General features: G+C 30.5%; 1 long non-coding RNA gene across 1 annotated transcript in view; it reads left to right on the top strand.

The window, feature by feature from the left end:
• The window catches only part of LOC106476762, an 8,640-nt gene extending 2,418 nt beyond the window's left edge, over nucleotides 1-6,222 (top strand). The window contains exons 2-3 of the long non-coding RNA XR_001291929.2: nucleotides 2,505-2,556; nucleotides 6,078-6,222. This is a non-coding gene — a long non-coding RNA (uncharacterized LOC106476762). The remainder of the gene's footprint in view (nucleotides 1-2,504; nucleotides 2,557-6,077) is intronic.
• The last annotated feature ends 877 nt before the right edge of the window (nucleotides 6,223-7,099 follow it).

Genomic DNA, 7,099 nt, shown 5'->3' with positions numbered 1-7,099 from the left:
AAAGAATACATCTTCAGTCTGTGTACATTCTAACTAAAGAATACATCTTCAGTCTGTGTACATTCTTACTAAAGAATACATCATCACTGTGTGTACATTCTTACTAAAGAATACATCTTCAGTCTGTGTACATTCTTACTAAAGAATACATCTTCAGTCTGTGTACATTCTTACTAAAGAATACATCTTCAGTCTGTATTCATTCTTACTAAAGAATACATCTTCAGTCTGTGTACATTCTTACTAAAGAATACATCTTCAGTCTGTGTACATTCTTACTAGAGAATACATTTTCACTCTGTGTACATTTTCTGTTTTATGCATCGATATGAATCATAAGATGCTCTGATGTACTCCTTAGATGTGATGGACAGAAGTAATGTATTGGGTTTGTCTTGTTTTTAGTAAATCCATAATCACACTTTCAGATATTGTATTTTATTTACCCTTACTCTAAGTTATGGTGGGGGGGGGGGGTTGTGTGTATTTCTGCATTACTTTTGTAAGAATTTTTTTACCATAAACCAGCCTTCATATTGTGGACATGCAGTATTGGTAATATAGAAATACACAGGCATTACACATACAGGAGTCACAAACAATGAGTGATTGCAACTAAATAGTCAATTTATTATTGACATGATCCATTATTTTAAAAAAGACAGAAGAAAGGCAAATAAGTTAGACAATATACTAGTATTTTATATTTTGCTTTAAACAGAACAGTACTAATAGTTTATAGTACTAATATCAGTACTAATAACAGTACTAATATCACAAGTTTATCAGTTTATGATACTCCACAATTAAGCCAAGTTGTTTAGTTGCTGTTTGACCCTCTCACCTTCTCTAGCACAACATAATAACTTTGTTTAGACCAAGACATGGTTGTGAGTATTCCATTCGTTTAGATATTGTTTCACCACATTTGCTGCATGCTGGAGATCACTCTTTATCCGGAAAATGAATCTTTGTTCATGAGGGATAGACGTGATGAATAAGAAGCTGCTTTTATTGGTCACCAGTTAGGGTGTAATTGTATTGGTCCTCCAGCATTGTAGATGTTGTGCATTGACTACTGTGATACCATTCTCCTTTCTCCAATATAACAAACTGTTGTTGATTGTTGACAAATAATCTGAATTTGGATTTATATGTAAAGATCACCTTTCTCTAGCTTTGCTAATCTTTCTGTTTGTTGTCTGGTACCCATTTCAACCATTTGGTTTGTTTCTGTCTTCTAAGTAGTGATTTTTAAGCAGCTACACATTCATTAAGGCCACTTAGTGCTAATCTGTATTTACCATTCAGAGGTAACATTCACACTCATACTTATAGCCAAGTAATTAACAAGATCTTCTCTGGATTGTTGTGTATCAAGTAAGGAGCATTTCCATAGTTACTTAACCTAATTTTTGAAGAGTTTGGGCTTTCTTCTTTGACTGTTTTTATTATCAATGTACTCTCTCTGAGTTTCTATACATCTCCTACTGAAACATGAATGTTTGACATTGAGTGGTCTTCGGGAGCTCGAGCTTTGATTTATGTGTGTCTTTCATGTGGCATATCTGCTCTTGCACCACACTATTGTTGAGAATGGAATGACTTTATGGACTGGTGTGACGTATTGTAAACTACTAACACATGACTGTACTCTGGTGCAGTTCATACAATAGAGTGGCAGGTGGGAGTAATCTTAATATTTGCATTTCTACCCATTTTATTCACTATTTTCTTTCTTATTTCAAATTCTGTACATTAATGTTATTTTGGAACATGAGATTAATAATGTCAGTCTGATATTGCACTTGTAATGAAATTGGAATATGTATCTGTTTGGAACACAGCATAATTTTACTGAATTTGTACAATTATTATAACAAAAATCCAATTTTGAGTGAAACCATAGATTATAATTACATTTTTATCTATATGCCCCCTCCAGTGTCTCAGCAGTTAGTCTGAAGGCTTGTAACACTAAAACGTGGTTTCAATAACCATGGTGGGCCCAGACAGATAGCTCATTGTGTAGCTTTGTGCTTAATAATGGTTTCAATAATCATGGTGGGCAGAGCATAGATAGCTCATTGTGTAGCTTTGTGCTTAATAACAAACTTCTTTCAGCAGTTAGTCTGAAGGCTTGTAACACTAAAACGTAGTTTCAATAACCATGGTGGGCCCAGACAGATAGCTCATTGTGTAGCTTTGTGCTTAATAATGGTTGCAATAACCATGGTGGGCAGAGCACAGATAGCTCATTGTGTAGCTTTGTGCTTAATAACAAACATCTTTATATTTATAGATACCATACACAAGATTTTTTGTTTGCTTAAGGAAGCCATATCAAATAGTATTTTAATTATTGATTTTGTATTTAGTCATTTTTGATATTAATTTAGCTCATAAAACTTCAAGTGATGATGATTTTGTTCTTGTGTTTTTTGTTTTCATTTTTATCTGAAACAGAATGAGGTTACTTATATGGTTATTATTTTGTCTTTTAGGAACATTGTTCCTTTTCTAAAGAAGTTTGAAGTTGATCCTGCAACAGGAAAAGTGAGTTTCACATTTGTTGGTTTGATTGGTTTAGTAAGTTCTAAATCATTTTTTTTCTTCTTGAAAGTATTGTGCTTTATTGAAATAAGTTATAATTAAATACACTTCTGTTTATATTTATCCTTACTATTAGATAACACAATATATAGATTAAAGCTTGTGTTAGTTTGTATAAAAAAATGTGTTAATTTAGTATCTGTCATAGTGTTTTTAGAGTTAGGTTTTGGTTTCTGTTTATGTCATGGCAGCTTACTACATTTTATTTCCAGGAAATATAGTATTAATATCTATATGTCTTACCAGAGGGAACCATGATAAAATTTGGTTGAAAAATAATATTTCAATTGACTGGACTAACCTTTTTAAAGTATGAATCATAAACAAACAAAAACGTTTCTGAAAAAGTTATCCAAAGGTTCTTAATGACATAAAGGTCAATCTAGAACAAGAGTAAGATATCATGGACTAAAAGTCAACTATTGAAATAACTTTAACATAGTGCAAATGTGTTCTACATGTCTACTAATGTATGATTTGCTCTAACCGATCTCACCAATATCAGGTTTAGGTGGGGCCATTAAACCTACTATGTCACCTCATACCCTAGTCATTTAGGGCATTTATTAATTATTCCACTTACAAAATTCATGTAAGCCTAAAACTTAAAAAAACTAATTTAGCTAACATTTACTGCTATTAATTGTTAAACATTTAATTTAATTTCATTCAATTAGGCTTTATTTGAAAGGTGCAGCTTACCCTAACTTGATCTTAAGAGATATATTAATCCAGTAAAGTCCAGCAAAATAGACGTAAACATACATTATCATTTAGAAAACGTCATTTTATATCGTAGTAATAAAGTACAAGTTTATATATAAATTATAACAGTTTTTAAACTAACAGCCTTGTCTGACATTTGAGATATATTATTTCTGAGGGTTGATTGGCTGATCAGTTGATAATACTATCATTAACTAATTGTAATATGGATTTTATTTCTACATGTAAATATTATTTCAGGGCAGATTGAATTACTTGAACAAACTAGACAGCCTAAAACAAGGGTAGATATCTAACCCTATGTGTATGTATGAGAGAGTAAAAGAATGCATTTTAAGATCCTTTTATAGAGTTACATTCAAACTGGAATTAAACAACATTATTATCAATGTATGTAAATAAGTCTGACATAGCATATAATTCTAAATCTTATATTATATAAGTTTTATTTTAATTTCAAAAGGAATTATTTGAAAATGTTTAGAATGTTTCATTTTCTTTCTCAAAGTTTCATACTTTCTCTGTGATAAGTCACTTTTCCGTTTGGCAGTTTCGATTTTTTTTATCACTTTATACTTATACTAAAGTAAAAATCTACTTGTGTAACTTACGAAGATCGAATTAGTACAAAATTCCTGCAAATTTGTTTGCAACAAACTCTGTACGAAGGACTTTCAATTCTATCGGTCACAGAACAATTCAATTCATAGCACACGCATGCTTGGATTATCCAGCAGAAAAAATCACTTTTCTTCTGAAATATCACAATGATTCTTCACTTTGAAATTCTGCATTAAACTCACTTCACCACAATTAGCAGTTTTATTAAAAAATTAATTTCGTTGATAATAATAAATGTACAAAATTAATGTACATTATTAAATAGGAAAGAAGTACCATTTCTCCGTTAAGGAAGGGATTTAGGAAAAAATGTTATGAAATAAGGTCCTTTTAATATTGTAATTTTAGTGAGGGTCTGTTTTATAACATTTTTCATTTTGGTGCAATATAAAGCTGTTATTGACTCATTTTGTAAAAAAAGTGGACACATGCACTAAATAAACTTTTTTATGAGAGACCTTATTGTAATGAAACTTTGTTAGTAACTTCCCCTTATGATGTTGAAAATTCTTGCGAAGTTTCATTCAAATCGGACTTAAACTGTGGGAGGAGTTTTGTAGACAGATGGACATAGCCTCTTATGTATATAGGTATGAAAGTCAAAACCACATTCCATGCCTCTGTTATCTCATTGTGTCTTTTAAAAAGATGTCAGTAATTCTGTAACATCTACTATTGGATTATTTTTAACCAATAGAAAGAGCAGATTGTTCATTACAAGTTTCATTAGAAGACTAGTTCGTGTAGTTGCTTATAATTGGATATTTGGCTCAGTTTTATTTTTGGTGATAGTGTTTTTATGCCGTAAGCAGGAGAGTCAATTTTTTAACCTATTTATTGTGTAGTTAGAAAGCAAGTTAAATTGTAGTTGTTTCAGGATATTTTATTGTCTTATATATATGTTCAAAAATGTATATTTGAAAACTCCAGTAATTTTTATTTGAAATGGCAATTTAGTGCTAAAAGTGAGGCCTATTTTAATTATGGTTTGTACTCACAACGGTCATATACTTTGCTAGTGGTATTTATAACCCATAAACATCTGTGTTTATTGTTTTTTAGTGCTCAAGTAGTTATTAACTATAGCAATGAAAACATAAATTTACAGAAAGTAGATGTGAAAAGATTAACAGTTTAAACTTTAAAGATAAGAACTACATAAAACAATGGAAATTATGCATCAAATAAGAAGAAGCGTATTGTTCATTTTATTTCAGATTTTTCAACTTTTCATTTCACTGTAAGTTGATTGTGATTGACGATTTTGCTACAGTTAATGTTTGGTAAACAAAGTAATAGATGAAATATAAAGTTTTACTCTCCAAAAATACTTGTTATTAAATTAGGTGGTTCTAGAGGTCATGCAAAGAAATATGAAAACAGTAAGACTTAAAAATAATTTTTTATGAGATGAAAATCATCTTGTTCTAAGATTAGTCAGAGTCTGAGTCAGACTGACTCAGTGATTTCACAGACAAATCTTTAGTAAAAATGCTTTATTAAAAATTCGGATTTTTATGTATATGACAGACTTTTTATGTTTACTAAAAGTTTGCCAAATTTCATGAAGATAGACATACTAAATTTAGAATTATAGTAGTATTTTCCAATATGGACTAACCCCGTGCATGTAGGGTTAACCTGTACCTGAATGATTCCTGAGGTTACTGACTTAGCTGAGCCAATGAGAACTGATATAAACATTGACTATTTGTAAATATTAACTTATTTCTTCGTATTTGACATGAAGTGTTTCTTTGTGTTTTTAGTTATGATTGATCCTAATTATCACTGCAATGTGGGTCATGGTTTTATCCTGGATTCAGGGTACTCTGGTACTTCACAGTGAAGCATATCATATACTATATACACATATATGAAATATATATATATATATATATATTGATGAAATAAGGATAATTACATTTATATAATATATATTTGAATCACATATCTGATATTTGAATGTGTTTTAACAATTTAAGGCTTGAGAACAAATTGCTTGGACTTTAGAATATTACAGAGTCTTTAAACATTAAAAGGGGGCCAAATTTAGTCCCTTAGCAGACCAGTAGAAAACCCTTTAACTTAACTTTGAATTTGATTTTCTTATGTAGCCTTTGGATATTAAGTCTCTAGTGAAACTCAATTTCCATAAAAATTCTGAAGGGAAGTATCACTGTCCAGTTTTGTACAAGGTATTCAACCAAAACAGTCACATTGTAGCCATCAAGCCAACAGGAAATGTGTTCTCTTATGAGGTAAGTGATAGTTTTTGTATTATTTACTTTCCACTGCATGCTGAAATGTGCCATAAAGAGTCAGGACAATATCTTTAATTTTTTTTACTCAGATATGTAATGAACTGCAAAGTTTGAAAAATTAGTTGTATTTCAAAAATATTTTCTTTCAATAAAATTGGTAAAGAAACATGAACAAAACTTTGATAATTTATCATAACGTTACTAACATCTTACTCCTATTCTTCATTGATTACCTTATCATAATGTTACTATTCTCTTAACCCTAATTCTTTATTTGTTATCTTATCATAATGCTACTATTCTCTTACTCCCAATACTTTACTGATTATCTTATCTTAATGCTACTATTGTCTTACCCCAAATTCTTTGTTGATTTTCTTATCATAACATTACTATCTTCGTAATAAAGCTGGGCAATTAGTATCATTTACTCAATGATTAACCAACGAGCTCATTAATAGATTACATTTGATTAATCAGTTATTACACAATGCTTCCTATAATCCATACAAGCAAATTGGGAAAAAAAAAACTTGTATGTGCTACTGTCTCAACTTTTCTCAAATGACTCGTGAACATTTTCTACTTGGCTGATAAATTGCTAGTGTCGACTAAATACCATCACGTGATTAACATTGTTTATTTTTCATATATGCTGTAATCCCACACTGATCTTTTATAAATCATATGTATTGATAATTAAATAATGAAATACCATATTGGCCTGATTATAAGGCAAAGTTTCTTGATTAATAATTATGCTGTAAAATTCATAGTCGCCTTATAATCGTGGCCGATGACAGGCCTCTCCCCATACTCTAGCCTGTCACATTCCTGAATGTCCAGATAGCATCTGTCCATGCATGAGTGCCAGA

The sequence above is a fragment of the Limulus polyphemus genome, unplaced genomic scaffold, assembly GCF_000517525.1.
Source record: "Limulus polyphemus unplaced genomic scaffold, Limulus_polyphemus-2.1.2 Scaffold11491, whole genome shotgun sequence".
In the NCBI taxonomy this organism is placed as follows: Eukaryota; Metazoa; Arthropoda; class Merostomata; order Xiphosura; family Limulidae; genus Limulus; species Limulus polyphemus.
Note: the sequence above shows the minus strand (reverse complement) of the source record. Positions and strands in the feature narration are given on the sequence as shown.